This window comes from Anomaloglossus baeobatrachus, unplaced genomic scaffold, assembly GCF_048569485.1.
Source record: "Anomaloglossus baeobatrachus isolate aAnoBae1 unplaced genomic scaffold, aAnoBae1.hap1 Scaffold_661, whole genome shotgun sequence".
Taxonomy (NCBI): domain Eukaryota; kingdom Metazoa; phylum Chordata; class Amphibia; order Anura; family Aromobatidae; genus Anomaloglossus; species Anomaloglossus baeobatrachus.
Window position 1 is genome coordinate 8,265 of NW_027445032.1, and position 18,203 is coordinate 26,467.

Here is an 18,203-nt window from a genome sequence, read left to right on the forward strand (position 1 = left end):
TCATAAGCAGCCAAAAGGGATCTATTCTATTCAATTGCAAATGATCTAGATAAGACTGAGAATAAGATACTGCACGGGACATAGCAGAGTTGGTCAAGTTGAGTGGAGATGAGTTTGCTATTTGGCACAGCTTTTTGCATCAATAAAGCAAGTAAAAGGTGTGAAAGATAAAAAAAAGGGTGAAAGTGTGAAAAGTGAATTGGCCAAATTGAGGTGCATATAAAGTTTTTGCTTTCTTTCAATTAACTAATGGGGCTCATTTGAATCAGGTGAATTGAGTTCTGCTTTTGGAAACTGGGTTAAGAAGGGGTGCACCGGTCCTGGAGGTACTGCAATACCAGGTCAATGCGTGCAGTGGACAGAGCAAGATTTTTTCCATCTCCTTGTTCTAAAAATCCATTTAATATATGGTCCCCAGAGAGGGGACGTATCAGATATTAAACTGATAAGAACAGATTTAATTTTTTTTTTTTTCTGTTTATCAGTAGGACTTCAAAATAACAAAGGTGATCGCCTCCCGTTGCCTGGGAACCGTCCAGGCACAAGAGGGCTATGTGTCACCAGAAGGCGCACACACTTCCTCAAGGCCGGCAGACGTGCAATCCCAGGCACCTTCCAGTACCGACCAAGGTAGCGTCCTCCGAAACTACACTTGATCTTAGCCAAAAGGCCGAGAAGCTATAACCCGAATTGGTTACGGCCTTGAGTGGCACCCTGGCCTATACCGGACACATCTTAGGGAGAGGGAGACAAACCCACGCCTACAGAAGACATTTTGTCACCCAAGCCAACCCTTGAAAAGGCTGTTTTGCAGAGCAAAAACAAGAAGAATGGTGCTTTTTGCAGCCGCCGCCCACTGCAATGAATCTGAATAACTCCTCCTTTTGGACACAAGCACCTCCCCTCCCCCTTGCAGTCTTTCCAATTCATGATACAAAAAGACGGACGGACAGGACAGGACAGGACAGGCTGCCTGACTTTCCGTCACTGCCACCCTTTGCCATCCTTGCCCGTAGAAAGCCCTTTCATCATCCCCAAACCCTAATCTTTTCCCTTCCCTTCCCAGATGCGTCTCACTCCCTTTCATTAGGAAGTGAGCGCAGCCTTTTCTCCGTTCTGCACATGCGCGACGTTAAACACAAATGCGCAGGCGTGCGTTCCATTACCCTCACTGCATTCCACTCCCATACAGGAAGTGGGCGCAGCTATTACTACGGTCGCACATAAAAGAACCCACGGCCACCACTGCACATAGCTGACTCCACCACAGGACACCCACTTCTACACCAACGCAGGTAAGACAGGATCGGCACCTCTATGCTCCCGTTACAATCAGGCTCAGTCACCATGTGATAACGCTCTCAACTCTTTAGTTGCAGGCTCCCCTTGCTTCACCTCCACTGGCTGTGCTGCCATTTCCTCTCCCACCTGGAAGGTATACTTTATTCCACTATTTTCCTGTTTCTCTCTTCCCCCTTTTCCCATAACCTACTTTTATCTGCATTTGTGGGGTATCTATATGCTATTTACATCATAGTTTTATTCATTAATATGGAAGGGAAGAGTGCCCATGAGAGTGTTGAACTGCGGAGAGCAAGAGATTAAGCTGCTCCGATTTGCCACCATTGATAAGCTGTTCTCAGTAGATACACATGCTATCCAAACAGCAGCATCCACCATTGCTTCAGCCCACCCATTCAGTGACAGCTCACCAAGTCAGCCAGAGGAGTGGTGTAAGGAATTACACGTAGGCACTGACTCCACACCTTCACATCACAAGAAGGGGGTCTACAGGCTAGTGCAAGAATACGAGCAAGTCTTCAGCAAACATCCGCTAGACTTTTGAAGAATAAAAGGGGTCAAACACTACATCCCCACAAGTGCACACCCACCCATCAAAGAGAGATATAAGCCAAAACTACCTGCACATTACCAGTGTACCAAGGACATGTTGAGCAACATGAAGGAGGCTGGGGTTATCCGTGACAGTTGTAGCCTCTGGGCAGCTCCGTTGGTCCTGTTAAAGAAGAAGGACAGCACCACTCCCCTGTATTGAGGAATAGCTAGCTGCATTGAGAACTGCAAATTATTTTTCTACCCTTGATCTCACTAGTCGCTATTGGCAAGTGTCCGTTGCTGAGGCAGACCGGGAGAAGACCGCCTTTGCCACCCCGATGGGTCTCTGCGAGTTCAAAAGCATGCCCTTCGAGCTGTGCAATTTGCCAGGAACCTTCCAGAGGCTGATGGAATGCTGCTTGGGACACCGAAACTTTGAAACGGTACTGCTATACCTTTATGATGTTATTGTTTATTCTAAAGCAAACAAGATTTTAGGGTGTATAAAAAGGGAGATTAGATCCGGTGATCCCAACGTATTGTTACCCCTCTATAAATCACTTGTAAGGCCACATCTGGAATATGGGGTAAAGTCCTGAGCAGGTTGATAACCATTGGTTTGAGCATGGTAGGGTGTAGTGCGCATCTTCCTGCATCGGTAAAAGCTGCAGAAGTCCTTGAAGATTTCCGCTTCAAAGGCTGTGCCTTGATCTGTGAGGACTCTCTCTGAGTAGCCATGAGGTCTGCATAAGTGTGCTTGGAAGACCTTCGCTGCAGTATGGGCCATTAGATCTTTGACTTGTACCACAACCATAAATCTCGAGTAGTTGTCTACCATCGTAAGTGCATACGTGAGCTCGCCTCGATATTCTGCAACAAAACTCCCTTTTTCGATTTCAGTTTCAGCAAACACTCCTCTTCCTGTAGAAAATATTTATCATTACCTAAGACAGTCATTCTAATGCATGACAATATTAAGGCAATTTAGTTAAAACTTGTTTTAACTCACCTTTAAGGGGATTGATGTATTTCATGGTCAATCCAGGTTTGTCAGTGATGGCACTGACATAATGTATGGCGTCTTTTTCGGGCGTTATCCTTTGCCTTTTCATTGTGAAAATCCAGTTGCCTATATCAAAGCAAATTCTACTACTTGTAAAGTATGCAGAAAATGAAATGTAGAACATATAACATCAACTGCTTAGGAACGCATCATAGGTTAGTACTTAAAAGGATATTGTCATGTTCTAGTCATAATGCAAGCTGGACATTTTTCATGTTACCCTGTAATCGCCGGCCTGTTCTAATGCTCACAAGCCAAGATATAGGCTCAGCTGCTAAGGCTTCCCTCTGCCTTCTGAATGAAACTTGAATATGTCTGGGTCACTGTGTATATAGCAGGTGCTCAGAAAAAATAAGAGTCAATTCAATAGAAATAGCTCTGGCACACTATAGTGATCAATAACGTAAGAAAAGAACTCTTGGAATGCTGAAAATTCTTTATTTGTGCAAAAGGATAATTCATCCAACGTTTCGACCTTGTTTTTAGGTCTTTATCAAGGATAAAGTTATCTAAGATCATAAAGGGTTACAAAACCATATAAACACGTAATTAGTACATAGTACAACATAACAGTACAATATATTGCTACTTGAGAGTACAATGGGTCAAATGACCATGATGCACATACAAAAAATTTTTCCAAAGCCATAGTGAAAACATTTGTACTGAGGAAAGAAAATTTCCACATGACCTATCTGGAGAAACATTCTGGATCAAACAACCAAAAATAGTCAAGCAGGTAAATACACACCTATATGGATAACAGGATGATATGTGTTCAATTGTATAGCGTCATTGCCATTAAGGTACAAATGGAAAACTTGCAATCCTATATAGTGAAGGAAATGAACACATATCATATCAAAGAACACAGGAACATGGGTGTGAGAAAAACCTCAATGTTTATACTTTGTTCTTTATAATGGTGTGAACATGTATATGTCTCAGTACCTTATGCACTTGAGAATTCTAGTGAGTAGATCATGAAAGCCTATTTCAGAACTGGAATCGGTAAATAATTGTAGGTGGAATCTAAATGAAAAGATGGTACAAGTGTTATCATGACACGTGGGCTATAACACAATGAGGGGCACTGCAGCCAGAAACTTGAGATGCTGCCCCCTGACTGCTGGCCCCTATGCATGTTTAAATAGAGGTCTCCCCCTAGAAAGACACTGACCTGCCGCCCCCGCCTCCTGTGGTGTGACTGGCCTAAGCCCCGCCTCCTGGATACATATCACCGTGCTGCCCAGCTTCCAGCCTCTCGGCTGCAGGACCCGGACCTGTTTGGGCAGCCGGACACAGGGACCCGCTCCTGGAGGCGGTAAGAGAGCTATCAGCAGGGAGGTAAGCGTTTCAGCTCACAGCACTGTTAGCTGTGAGCGGCTCCCTCTATGCTGAGGCACAAGCGATGTGTGACCGGTGAGCGCGGCGTTCTAAGGGAACTACCCGCCCGCTGGTCCGCTTGTGCTCGCCATTATTTAACAACCTCACCCCCCCCCTCCCCCCACCCCCCCCCCTCCTCCCACCCCCCCCCCTCCTCCCCTAAAATCAGCATGGAGGAAAGCGTTCTGCTCACGGCGCTGTTTGCTATGAGCGGCTCCCTCCCTGCTGAGGCTCAAGCTACGTGCGCCGGCGAGCGGCGTTCTGAGGGAACTACCCGCCCGCCGGTCAGCTTGAGCCGCCATTAAGTTTGAAAAAGAGCGCTTCGCGCTCTTTGTCATTGGCCCCGCCCACCCGCCGCCCAGCAACCGCCGACCAGACACCGTCGCCAGTGCCGAGGAGGAGCTGGGTAGGGCTGTGTGCGCTCTGCACGGCACCTAAAAGGTGTGCCTCAGAGCGCAGCTGAAAAGCTCCGTTCTGAGGCGCATGGTGCCGGTAGAGAACGTGCGCTCAGCCTGCAGCTCCTGCCATAGACAGAGCAGGAGCTGCCGGCAAAGCGCACGGAAGTGACATGTCACTTCTTAGAACACAGCGATTCGGGCAACAGCTGAATCGCTGCGTTCTACTATGCAACGTGCGTACGGCCTCTACACAGTCTCCATAGACTGTGCAGGGGACGCAGGACGCATGAATTAGGCACACAGCCTAATTGAAGTGCAGACTCAGTGCAGTCCCTGTCACAGCGCAGGTTGGAGGCACGGTAGGGGAGAATCTAGTATGCAGGCACTAACCTGCAAGAGTCAAATCACCCCATCCCACACGCACTGAACTTCCCCTCCCCTCCGTTTGTATGCCCCGGGAATGCCAAGGGGGCTAGCCTGGGAATGAACCAGGGACCATGTGGGTCTCCCAGTGAGCGGGCGGGTTAAGGGATTCTGTTAGGACTTCAATGTTCAAATTGAGGGGGGCTGGTAGTGAACAGGGGCAAGAAGCAACAGTCAGCAGGTGGCGTGTTTTCCCTCCTGCTGATACCACACCTACACCAAGCCCCCTCCCAGGCCAAAACACACTCCATTTGACATTATGACAATGGTGACTGTTAACAGCCCCGCCCCGTTGTCACACAGGGGATTTCAGCATGTTATGGCGGCGGTGGGTGCGGTGCCGACTATCGCGTTGTACGGTCATGTGCAGGGGTCACGGTAGCAAGCTTTGGCATGGGTAGCCACCATGTCCGGAGTCTGTCATCTTAACCCTTGGATAGGTGTGAGCGTCGTCGTAGCAGGCGTTACGTGGGTAGATCTAGATCCAGTCGTCTTGTCATTTCCTGAATCACCAGGTGAGTACCCTGATGGGGAATGCGGGGTGGGATAAGTCCCCCTAGGGAGGATAACGTGACGTCACAGGTAACAGGCGTCCCGCCCAGCTCTACATGTTGTCACTAAGTTATTTATAACAATGTTATTGGTGCTGAGGGAATCGCCCTCCCCCGTTTCTGTTAAAAGCTGTGATGGTATCTAGCATTCCTACCCCTTGTAGACAGCATTCCACAATCTACCTGCTCTAACTGTAAAGAAGCCTTCCCTATTTCGGAGGATTAAGTTTGGTGGCAGTTTATTTATATTGACCACACGGGTATTTATACAAATTATTATTATTTATTATGCGCCATATAATTCATGGCGCTTTGCATGCGAAAGGGGTTTTTACATAATAGGTACCAGTATAATAATCATAAACCGTACAAGGCACAGACTGGTACAGGGGGAGAGAGGACCCTGCCCGCGAGGGCTCACAGTCTACAGGGGATGGGTGAGGAGACAGTAGATGAGGGCAGAGCTGATTGTGCGGCGCTGTATCGGACTGAGGGTTACGGCAGCTTGTAGGCCTGTCGGAAGAGGTACAAATGAGATATCCTCTGAGACGTCTTTCAAAAATTAAACATATCTTAATTTTTCAACCTTAGTTTAATACAGGCGGCCTCCATTCCTTGTAATAATCTTGTTGCCACCGGTTAACTGACCCTTCAAGTGATTTATTGATTAGTGACAATATTATGGGATCACGGGATCTAACCCCCCTGTTTTACCCCTAATGTCATGCTGTAATTGAAAGAAGGGATCTATATTGGTCACAGTTAGTTTTATCGAAATGTGAGAAGTATATCTCTGTACATTTGCATGGTTTGATTGTTTTTCTAAAACTGCTTCTTTTTTGTAGTGAAGTAATTTTCATCCTTTTTTACTAGATTTTCCCTCTTTGGTTAATTACGTATGTTTTAATTGGTTTTCCTTACCGTAAGAACTGAAAATAAACAAGTGAGATGGGAAAACCGGCAATGTTAGCTATTCGCAGAATAATTATGCCCGCTAATATTTTCTGGACAATTACTTCCACATACATATTCTAAAAGGTATAAATTCACTTTTAGTTTTTGTGTGCGTTGCATGGATTGGGGACGCTGCCCCATCGGGGCTTACGGTCTGGATTCCCTATCTGTATGTTTATGGGGGTGTGGGAGGAGGCTAGAGTGCCCGGAGTAGACCCACGCAGTCACGGGGAGAACGTACAGGCTCCTTGCGGATGGTGTCCTTGGCGGGATTTGGGCCCAGGACCCCAGGGCTGCAGCTAGCCATTGAGCCACCGTGCCATGCCATAATAGTTTCAAGAGCAGGAACAGACAGATTTGTAGATGGAGTATTACGGCGTTGCAGGGCCAGCTGTTTGGGATCATTTGCGATACAAAGTGTTTATATAGTTATATATAAAAAAAAAAAAAAAAAAAAAAATGCTCCTTATGCTGGGCCCGGGGGGACATGGTCCATTAACCTAACTTTGATTGCGCCTTTCCCCCTATTTCGGTTCCAGCTACACAAAAGGGGGGGTGGACTGGGAAATAGGAGAATGACCAGTGGTCCGACGATGCCGGTGGGTAAAAGCCTTAACCAACTACAGCCCTTTCCTCGAATAAGTAATCAGGCTGATTAGGTTTTTGTGGCTTGGAATGATTATGGGTCAACGCAGGGTTGAAGGCAAAACAGGCATCTGGGTTCCGGGTTAGTATCGGGCACCTTATTGCAATCCCAATCTCAGGTATTTTGGTAACTCAACCCACCAGCAGGATCAAGGTTGGAGTTCTCAGCTAGATGGTGGGGTGCTCGGTGAAGTTAGGCCTATGATCCGGGCCTCCATTTTGCATTGACCTGACGGTTCGATGGTACGTTATTCAGCGGGTGTTGCTCTGGTGGTTGATGTGCGTGACGATTTTACAAGCCACCCTCTAGTAATACACACCCTGCAGTATTCAGCGAATGTGCACCAATTTCGGTTGCAAGCAAACTGTTACGAGGTCGGTCTTCCCATTTTTAAATTGCGGAACGGTACTGAAGCGATGAGGGTCTTGTGGGGTGAAAGGTATTGAAGGGTTGGATGATTATGGTAAGCGAGTGGAGCACAGTAGGCCTATTCTTTTTTAGCCGAAGATTGTTTGTTTTGTTTTAAAAAAAAAAAAAAAAAAAAAAAGAAAAAAGTGGGGGTTTGGATTGTTCGCCCCATTGCAAATCTATACATTGATATTTTGGATCTTTTTCCCTCACTCGGCGGGTGTCCCGACGTTGTCGTTTATGTCTCTTAGGCGAGCGGGTGTATGGGACCAGTTTTTACCCATGACGACGGCCCTTCATTTTAGCGTTACGTAGTTGGTCCTCCATTTTGTGGGCTGGTTTTTGGTTGGTAATGCGACGGTTACTCGTTATTTTGGTGTTTGCCAGCCGTGGTACCCGGCACGTACTCTCCCAGAGTTGGGGTGCTACAAGGCTTCAGGAGCCAGCATATATGAGCACAGTTTTCAGTGGATCAGGTAACGACAATGGAAATGCATTATGAGGGACGTCAGGTCGGAGTTGGTTTTTTGAAATCGGGTTTTATTCGACACGTAAGGAGATTCAGAACAGTGTACAGGGCTAATGTAAAATGACATGATTGTGATTTGTTTATCCAAAAAAAAAAAAAAAAAAATTTTTGTGGGTTTTTGTCTTTTTGTCAGTACCACCTTGGAGAGACGAGGTGTTTGATGGTTACGAGAATTCCCTGTTCTGACAGTGTTTTTGCCTTTCAGATCCAAGTCGGCCCAGTGATTGGGTCCGAGGTTACTTCCATGTATGTTGTCTGCGAGGAGAGCGGATCTTCGCCTCTTCGCCTTGGTGGTCGGTTCTTGGTTCCTGTTACAGTGAAAGTAATTGGAAAGGTTGCCGGAGCTTGGCTCAGCTGTGGGTCTATCAGAGGCGATCAAGATTGCGTGAGCTCTCTTTTCTACAACCGACTTGGTGATACACATAGGCTTCAAGTAGCTGGTCCAAGGCCGTCTAGCTAGGCCTCTTACCCTTATCCGGTCAGAGAGGTACAAGTTTCCCTGTTTTAGTGTGGAGTGTTACAACGATCCGGTCGAAGGTTACCCTCTGGCCCAGGTGGCTTGGAGCTATGGAAGAATGTGATAAGGATCTCTCCTGGCGCATGGTCGATCAGGGCCTACCCAAGTTGTGCTGTTAATAAAGTGTTTTTAAAAAAAAAAAAAAAAAAAAAAAAAAAAGAGGTTGTTGGTCTGGCACCGCCAGCTGGAAGGCAATATTTGGCTGTCCTTAAGCTCGGATGGGTACACCCCAAAATGATGATGTTATGGATATGGTGGTTTCGGAAATGCCTGGGACGGCTCAGGTATTTCAGTTTTTGGGGGGGGGTCGCAGCTTGCTGGCGCGGTGCTGCTCCTTGGCGGAAGGGGTAGAAAAAGTGGTGGTGAAATACCCGCGCCGGACGGCCGGAAGGCGGTACATTTACCTGAACCCCGTGATGTTGGCAAGTTAATGCCTGGTTTAAAGCTGCGACCAAATTTTATGCCAAAAGATGAGAGTGGTTTTTTCTCCATGCCTCTCTCCAAAATGGAAAATTCAAATAAAAGTATTTTAATTTATAAGAGAACGGTGTCGTGTCTTTCTAGGGGGGAAAAATGGTGGTAGTTGGGTCCTGGCAGTCTGAGGGGCACTGCAGCCAGAAACTTGAGATGCTGCCCCCTGACTGCTGGCCCCTATGCATGTTTAAATAGAGGTCTCCCCCTAGAAAGACACTGACCTGCCGCCCCCGCCTCCTGTGGTGTGACTGGCCTAAGCCCCGCCTCCTGGATACATATCACCGTGCTGCCCAGCTTCCAGCCTCTCGGCTGCAGGACCCGGACCTGTTTTCCCACCCTCCCTCCCTTTTTGTTTTCCAAGTTGATTGAGTTTTCTGTGTTTAAGTCGCAGCAGCGGAAGGGGTAGAAAAAGTGGTGGTGAAATACCCACGCCGGACGGCCGGAAGGCGGTACATTTACCTGAAACCCGTGATGTTGGCAAGTTAATGCCTGGTTTAAAGCTGCGACCAAATTTTATGCCAAAAGATGAGAGTGGTTTTTTCTCCATGCCTCTCTCCAAAATGGAAAATTCAAATAAAAGTATTTTAATTTATAAGAGAACGGTGTCGTGTCTTTCTAGGGGGGAAAAATGGTGGTAGTTGGGTCCTGGCAGTCTGGACCGTGTGACAAAGAAGAAAGGAGAGAAAGAAGAGGAAGAAAATGCAACTACCTGTAACATTACGTGATAGTCACTGGTAAGTATCACTTGACAATTCAAGTGAAAAAGGATTCCTTTATTAAAGGGTTCTCAGTCGCCTCAGGATCATGAAATACTAGGGTAAATGATATGAGAATGGGTAAGAAGCACCACTAAAGGAAATATGAGATGCAGGACATATATCTATAAACCCCTGAACTACATGATAGAAATAAAAAGAAGAAAAAAGAAAAAAAAGAAGAAAGAAGAAGAACACATAGAATGCGGAAAGAGAATGGGTACAACTACCTGAGTTACTGCAGGGAGGCCCCTGGTTGGTATTGTGAGGGTTAGTGGAATTCCTTCACTGAAGGGTTCTCAGTTGCCTCAGGTTCGTGAAAAATGCTATAGACAAATAATGCCCGGAGAAAAGGGGTTCATATACAGCGAATAATGGTAATACAAGGTACATGTGTCACATGTAATAGTATATATATATATATTGTACTAAGCTCTACAACAGAAATAGAAAGTAGTCCCTCTGCCTTCTGTCTAGGTGCCCTGAGTTATGTCCTGTAAACTGTCACAGGGACCCAGACACACATGTGTAGTAGGGGAATATCCCTGCTGAGATGCCAGTGCTAGAGCACTCGTTTGCTGTGGAGTTGAACGCTATGTGAGCAGTTCTTACCTTCAATGAGCAGAAGTCTCTTTTTTCAGATTTCAATATCTCTGTGGGTATCTGGCAGAAATATAGAATACTCTTTACTGCTAAGACCCTGTACACCACTCCCACTAAAGGGGGCTTTACACGCTGCGACATCGCTAATGCGGAGTCGTTGGGGTCACGGAATTTGTGACGCACATCCGGCCGCATTAGCGATGTTGCTGCGTGTGACACCGATGAGCGATTTTGCATCGCTGCAAAAACGTGCAAAATCGCTCATCGGTGACATGGGTCTCCATTCTCGATTATCGTTACTGCAGCAGTAACGATGTAGTTCGTCGCTCCTGCGGCAGCACACATCGCTCCGTGTGACACCGCAGAAACGAGGAACCTCTCCTTACCTGCCTCCCAGCCGCTATGAGGAAGGAAGGAGGTGGGCGGGATGTTCCGGCCACTCATCTCCGCCCCTCCGCTGCTATTGGGCGGTCGCTCAGTGACGTCGCTGTGACGCCGCACGGACCGCCCCCTTAGAAAGGAGGCGGTTCGCCGGTCACAGCGACGTCGCCTGGCAGGTAAGTACATCAACCTTGGGCAAGTGAAGCACCAATTTTAATATATATTATGCATATATACACATATATCTCCATGACAATCGCTTTTTTTTTTTTTTTTTTTTTTCCTTCTCTCCGTATTATTATCAGTACCTATTACTCCTCTAACTATAAAAATATAAATTAATTAAAAGCAAACAGTTCTATATCATTATTGAGTCCATATGGTTTCAAGGTGTTCAATTCAAAAATCCATTGGCTTTCTGCTCGTGACATTTTTTTAATGAAATCGCCACCTCTCCAATCCTTAGTTATTTTTTGTACGCCCCATACTTGGGATCCTTTAAAGGACCCTCCATGTTTTAACACATAATGTCTGGATAGGGGGTGCTTAGTACATTTATTTTTAACACTTCTAATGTGCTCACCCACCCTTTTCCATAGGGGTCTAATAGTTCTCCCAATGTATTTTTTCTGACAGGGACATTGAATGCAATATACTACTCCCTTTGATTGACATGTAATAAATTCTCTAATCATGACTTCTGACTGCCCCTGTAAGAAGGATTTCCGTGAAATATTTTTTGTATTCTTACATACTATACAGCTTTTGCATGGAAAAAAACCTTTCAGGCCAAATAATCCTCCCTTATTAGGTGCTGTAAGATTACGTATGGTGGGTGCCACTAAATTGCCAATATTGTTTGCCTTCCTATATATGAATATAACGTCGCAAACTTATATTGTACAACTTAAAACTTGTAAGTTAGCCAGGGGTGGTATAGTACATCTTTCATTGTATAAGTCTAAATTATTAACCAAACAAAATATATGCCACCGGCCGGGGCATTACATTAGACTGGTAAAACTAAATCAATGTGAATATTGTATCACCTCGAAGTTAATTGGTTATACAAAAGAATTTTATTCTCATTACTTTCATTTTTTATTTTATGTGGTCCTTGTTTTATGTGGTCCTTGGTTTTAGTAATAATCAGTGTATTGTATATTATCAAATACTCTGTCTTGAAACAAGGATAGCAAAAAATTTTTTATTTGTGGTCTATTAATAAAATTATAAAAACCCATCTAGCGCTGGTTTATTGTGGATTTTTACTTAAAATCCTTTACACAGTTTATTAAAGGCTACTTTACACACTGCGATATCGGTCCCGATATCGCTAGTGTGGATACCCGCCCCCATCTGTTGCGCGACACGGGCAAATCGCTGCCCATGCTGCACAACACCGACCAGACCCGTCACACATACTTACCTGCCCGGCGACGTCGCTGTGACCGGCGAACCGCCTCCTTTCTAAGGGGGCGGTCCGTGCGGCGTCACAGCGACGTCACTGAGCGACCGCCCAATAGCAGCGGAGGGGCGGAGATGAGTGGCCGGAACATCCCGCCCACCTCCTTCCTTCCTCATAGCGGCTGGGAGGCAGGTAAGGAGAGGTTCCTCGTTTCTGCGGTGTCACACGGAGCGATGTGTGCTGCCGCAGGAGCGACGAACTACATCGTTACTGCTGCAGTAACGATAATCGAGAATGGAGACCCATGTCACCGATGAGCGATTTTGCACGTTTTTGCAGCGATGCAAAATCGCTCATCGGTGTCACACGCAGCAACATCGCTAATGCGGCCGGATGTGCGTCACAAATTCCGTGACCCCAACGACTCCGCATTAGCGATGTCGCAGCGTGTAAAGCCCCCTTTAGTGGGAGTGGTGTACAGGGTCTTAGCAGTAAAGAGTATTCCATATTTCTGCCAGATACCCACAGAGATATTGAAATCTGAAAAAAGAGACTTCTGCTCATTGAAGGTAAGAACTGCTCACATAGCGTTCAACTCCACAGCAAACGAGTGCTCTAGCACTGGCATCTCAGCAGGGATATTCCCCTACTACACATGTGTGTCTGGGTCCCTGTGACAGTTTACAGGACATAACTCAGGGCACCTAGACAGAAGGCAGAGGGACTACTTTCTATTTCTGGTGTAGAGCTTAGTACAATATATATATATATACTATTACATGTGACACATGTACCTTGTATTACCATTATTCGCTGTATATGAACCCCTTTTCTCCGGGCATTATTTGTCTATAGCATTTTTCACGAACCTGAGGCAACTGAGAACCCTTCAGTGAAGGAATTCCACTAACCCTCACAATACCAACCAGGGGCCTCCCTGCAGTAACTCAGGTAGTTGTACCCATTCTCTTTCCGCATTCTATGTGTTCTTCTTCTTTCTTCTTTTTTTTCTTTTTTCTTCTTTTTATTTCTATCATGTAGTTCAGGGGTTTATAGATATATGTCCTGCATCTCATATTTCCTTTAGTGGTGCTTCTTACCCATTCTCATATCATTTACCCTAGTATTTCATGATCCTGAGGCGACTGAGAACCCTTTAATAAAGGAATCCTTTTTCACTTGAATTGTCAAGTGATACTTACCAGTGACTATCACGTAATGTTACAGGTAGTTGCATTTTCTTCCTCTTCTTTCTCTCCTTTCTTCTTTGTCACACGGTCTATTGTGTTATAGCCCACGTGTCATGATTAGAGTTGAGCGCGGTTCGTGGTTCGTGGTTCTCCAGTTCTAGGCTCGAGTGATTTTGGGGCATGTTCTAGATCGAACTAGAACTCGAGCTTTTTGCAAAAGCTCGATAGTTCTAGAAACGTTCGAGAACGGTTCTAGCAGCCAAAAAACAGCTAAATCTTAGCTTGGTTTCTGCTGTAATAGTGTAAGTCACTCTGTGAATCAAACTATTATCACATTTCAGTGTATAGTGTGCGTGAACAGCGCCTTCAGATCACTGCTGTTTCTATAATGGCGATCGCCATTTTTTTTTTTTTTTTTCTTGTCTTCCTTCCCTAAGCGCGCGCGTCTTGTGGGGCTGGCCAGCATGTCAGCCAATCACAGACACACACACACCTAAGTGGACTTTGAGGCAGAGAAGCAACGGCATGTGTGATAGGATCTGCATGTCACATGTCCCTGCATTATAAAACCGGACATTTTCTTCACGATCGCCATTATCTGCCTTCTGCGTCTTTGGTGTCAGACATCACTGTCGCAGATCCGTCCTTTGTCCTATCGCCGATACAGCTGTATGCGCTGCATACACAGCGTTAGACAGCTTAGGGAGAGCACATTCTAGCAGTCCTTTTAAGGGCTCGTACCGGCAGGGTCAGAGAGCCATAGGTGACAGGTCCTGCAAACAGCAACAGCGTCTGTGTAGCCCAGGTCAGGGATTTCCTCCCTGCATTTCACCATTAGGAGGGAATAGAAAGGCAGGCTTCCATTCCTCTACCCAGAGCACCACAATCCTGCCACTGTACCCTCTTGTCCTCTGCACACTCCAACTCATTCTAAGTAAGCCATTATACTAGCAAACACTCAGTGTACCTAGTGGCATCCTATCTGTGGCTATTGGACTTTGCTATAGTCCCACTAGTGCAAAGACATTTGCAGAGCACATCTGCCTGCATTGCACACTCCAAGTTTTTTAAACTAAGCAATTTTACTAGCAAACACTCAGTGTACCTAGTGGCATCCTATACGTGGCTATTGGACTTTGCTATAGTCCCACTAGTGCAAAGACATTAGCAGAGCACATCTGCCTGCATTGCACACTCCAAGTTTTTTAAACTCAGCCATTATACTAGCAAACACTCAGTGTACCTAGTGGCATCCTATACGTGGCTATTGGACTTTGCTATAGTCCCACTAGGGCCAAGACATTTGCAGAGCGCATCTGCCTGCGTTGCACACTCCAACAAATTATAACGAAGCCATTATACTAGCAAACACTCAGTGTACCTAGTGGCATCCTATACGTGGCTATTGGACTTTGCTATAGTCCCACTAGTGCCAAGACATTTGCAGCACGTCTGCCTGCGTTGCACACTCCAACGAATTATAACTAAGCCATTATACTACCACACACTCAGTGTACCTAGTGGCATCCTATACGTGGCTATTGGACTTTGCTATAGTCCCACTAGTGCAAAGACATTAGCAGAGCACATCTGCCTGCATTGCACACTCCAAGTTTTTTAAACTCAGCCATTATACTAGCAAACACTCAGTGTACCTAGTGGCATCCTATACGTGGCTATTGGACTTTGCTATAGTCCCACTAGTGCCAAGACATTTGCAGAGCGCATCTGCCTGCGTTGCACACTCCAACTAATTATAACGAAGCCATTATACTAGCAAACACTCAGTGTACCTAGTGGCATCCTATACGTGGCTATTGGACTTTGCTATAGTCCCACTAGTGCCAAGACATTTGCAGAGCGCATCTGCCTGCGTTGCACACTCCAACAAATTATAACGAAGCCATTATACTAGCACACACTCAGTGTACCTAGTGGCATCCTATACGTGGCTATTGGACTTTGCTATAGTCCCACTAGTGCCAAGACATTTGCAGAGCACATCTGCCTGCATTGCACACTCCAAGTTTTTTAAACTCAGCCATTATACTAGCAAACAGTCAGTGTACCTAGTGGCATCCTAAACGTGGCTATTGTACTTTTGTCAATTCACAGTATTGGAACGTTATTTGCAGCACGTCTGCCTGCATTGCACACTCTAACTTTTTTAAACTCAGCCATTATACTAGCAAACACTCACTGTACCTAGTGGCATCCTAAACGTGGCTATTGTACTTTTGTCAATTCACAGTATTAGAACGTTATTTGCAGCACGTCTGCCTGCATTGCACACTCTAACTTTTTTAAACTCAGCCATTATACTAGCAAACACTCACTGTACCTAGTGGCATCCTAAACGTGGCTATTGTACTTTTGTCAATTCACAGTATTGGAACGTTATTTGCAGCACGTCTGCCTGCATTGCACACTCTAACTTTTTTAAACTCAGCCGTTATACTAGCAAACACTCACTGTACCTAGTTGTATCCTAAACGTGGCTATTGTACTTTTGTCAATTCACAGTATTGGAACGTTATTTGCAGCACGTCTGCCTGCATTGCACACTCTAACTTTTTTAAACTCAGCCATTATACTAGCAAACACTCACTGTACCTAGTTGTATCCTAAACGTGGCTATTGTACTTTTGTCAATTCACAGTATTGGAACGTTATTTGCAGCACGTCTGCCTGCATTGCACACTCTAACTTTTTTAAACTCAGCCATTATACTACCAAACAGTCAGTGTACCTAGTGGCATCCTAAACGTGGCTATTATACTTTTGTCAATTCACAGTATTGGAACGTTATTTGCAGCACGTCTGCCTGCATTGCACACTCTAACTTTTTTAAACTCAGCCATTATACTACCAAACAGTCAGTGTACCTAGTGGCATCCTAAACGTGGCTATTGTACTTTTGTCAATTCACAGTATTGGAACGTTATTTGCAGCACGTCTGCCTGCATTGCACACTCTAACTTTTTTAAACTCAGCCATTATACTAGCAAACAGTCAGTGTACCTAGTGGCATCCTAAACGTGGCTATTGTACTTTTGTCAATTCACAGTATTGGAACGTTATTTGCAGCACGTCTGCCTGCATTGCACACTCTAACTTTTTTAAACTCAGCCATTATACTAGCAAACACTCACTGTACCTAGTGGCATCCTAAACGTGGCTATTGCACTTTTGTCAATTCACAGTATTGGAACGTTATTTGCAGCACGTCTGCCTGCATTGCACACTCTAACTTTTTTAAACTCAGCCATTATACTAGCAAACACTCACTGTACCTAGTTGTATCCTAAACGTGGCTATTGTACTTTTGTCAATTCACAGTATTGGAACGTTATTTGCAGCACGTCTGCCTGCATTGCACACTCTAACTTTTTTAAACTCAGCCATTATACTACCAAACAGTCAGTGTACCTAGTGGCATCCTAAACGTGGCTATTGTACTTTTGTCAATTCACAGTATTGGAACGTTATTTGCAGCACGTCTGCCTGCATTGCACACTCTAACTTTTTTAAACTCAGCCATTATACTAGCAAACAGTCAGTGTACCTAGTGGCATCCTAAACGTGGCTATTGTACTTTTGTCAATTCACAGTATTGGAACGTTATTTGCAGCACGTCTGCCTGCATTGCACACTCTAACTTTTTTAAACTCAGCCATTATACTAGCAAACAGTCAGTGTACCTAGTGGCATCCTATACGTGGCTATTGTACTTTTGTCAATTCACAGTATTGGAACGTTATTTGCAGCACGTCTGCCTGCATTGCACACTCTAACTTTTTTAAACTCAGCCATTATACTAGCAAACAGTCAGTGTACCTAGTGGCATCCTAAACGTGGCTATTGTACTTTTGTCAATTCACAGTATTGGAACGTTATTTGCAGCACGTCTGCCTGCATTGCACACTCTAACTTTTTTAAACTCAGCCATTATACTACCAAACAGTCAGTGTACCTAGTGGCATCCTATACGTGGCTATTGGACTTTGCTATAGTCCCACTAGTGCCAAGACATTTGCAGAGCGCATCTGCCTGCGTTGCACACTCCAACTAATTATAACGAAGCCATTATACTAGCAAACACTCACTGTACCTAGTTGTATCCTAAACGTGGCTATTGTACTTTTGTCAATTCACAGTATTGGAACGTTATTTGCAGCACGTCTGCCTGCATTGCACACTCTATCTTTTTTAAACTCATCCATTATACTAGCAAACACACAGTGTACCTAGTGGCATCCTATACGTGGCTATTGGACTTTGCTATAGTCCCACTAGTGCCAAGACATTTGCAGAGCGCATCTGCCTGCGTTGCACACTCCAACAAATTATAACGAAGCCATTATACTAGCACACACTCAGTGTACCTAGTGGCATCCTATACGTGGCTATTGGACTTTGCTATAGTCCCACTAGTGCAAAGACATTTGCATAGCACGTCTGCCTGCATTGCACACTACAACTTTTTTAAACTAAGCAATTTTACTAGCAAACACTCACTGTACCTAGTTGTATCCTAAACGTGGCTATTGTACTTTTGTCAATTCACACTACTGCAAATCTATGTGCAGCACCTCTGCATGACAACCTCGTGCTCTGTTTTTAATAAGCTATAATGATAGCACAAAATACTGCCATTTTGTGGCATCATAGAACTGGCTGT

At 45.2% G+C, this 18,203-nt stretch overlaps 1 pseudogene; it reads right to left on the reverse strand.

Moving 5' to 3' along the window:
* Positions 1 to 304: 304 nt before the first annotated feature.
* On the reverse strand, positions 305 to 511 carry LOC142286519 (U2 spliceosomal RNA; annotated as a pseudogene).
* Between the last annotated feature and the right edge of the window lie 17,692 nt (positions 512 to 18,203).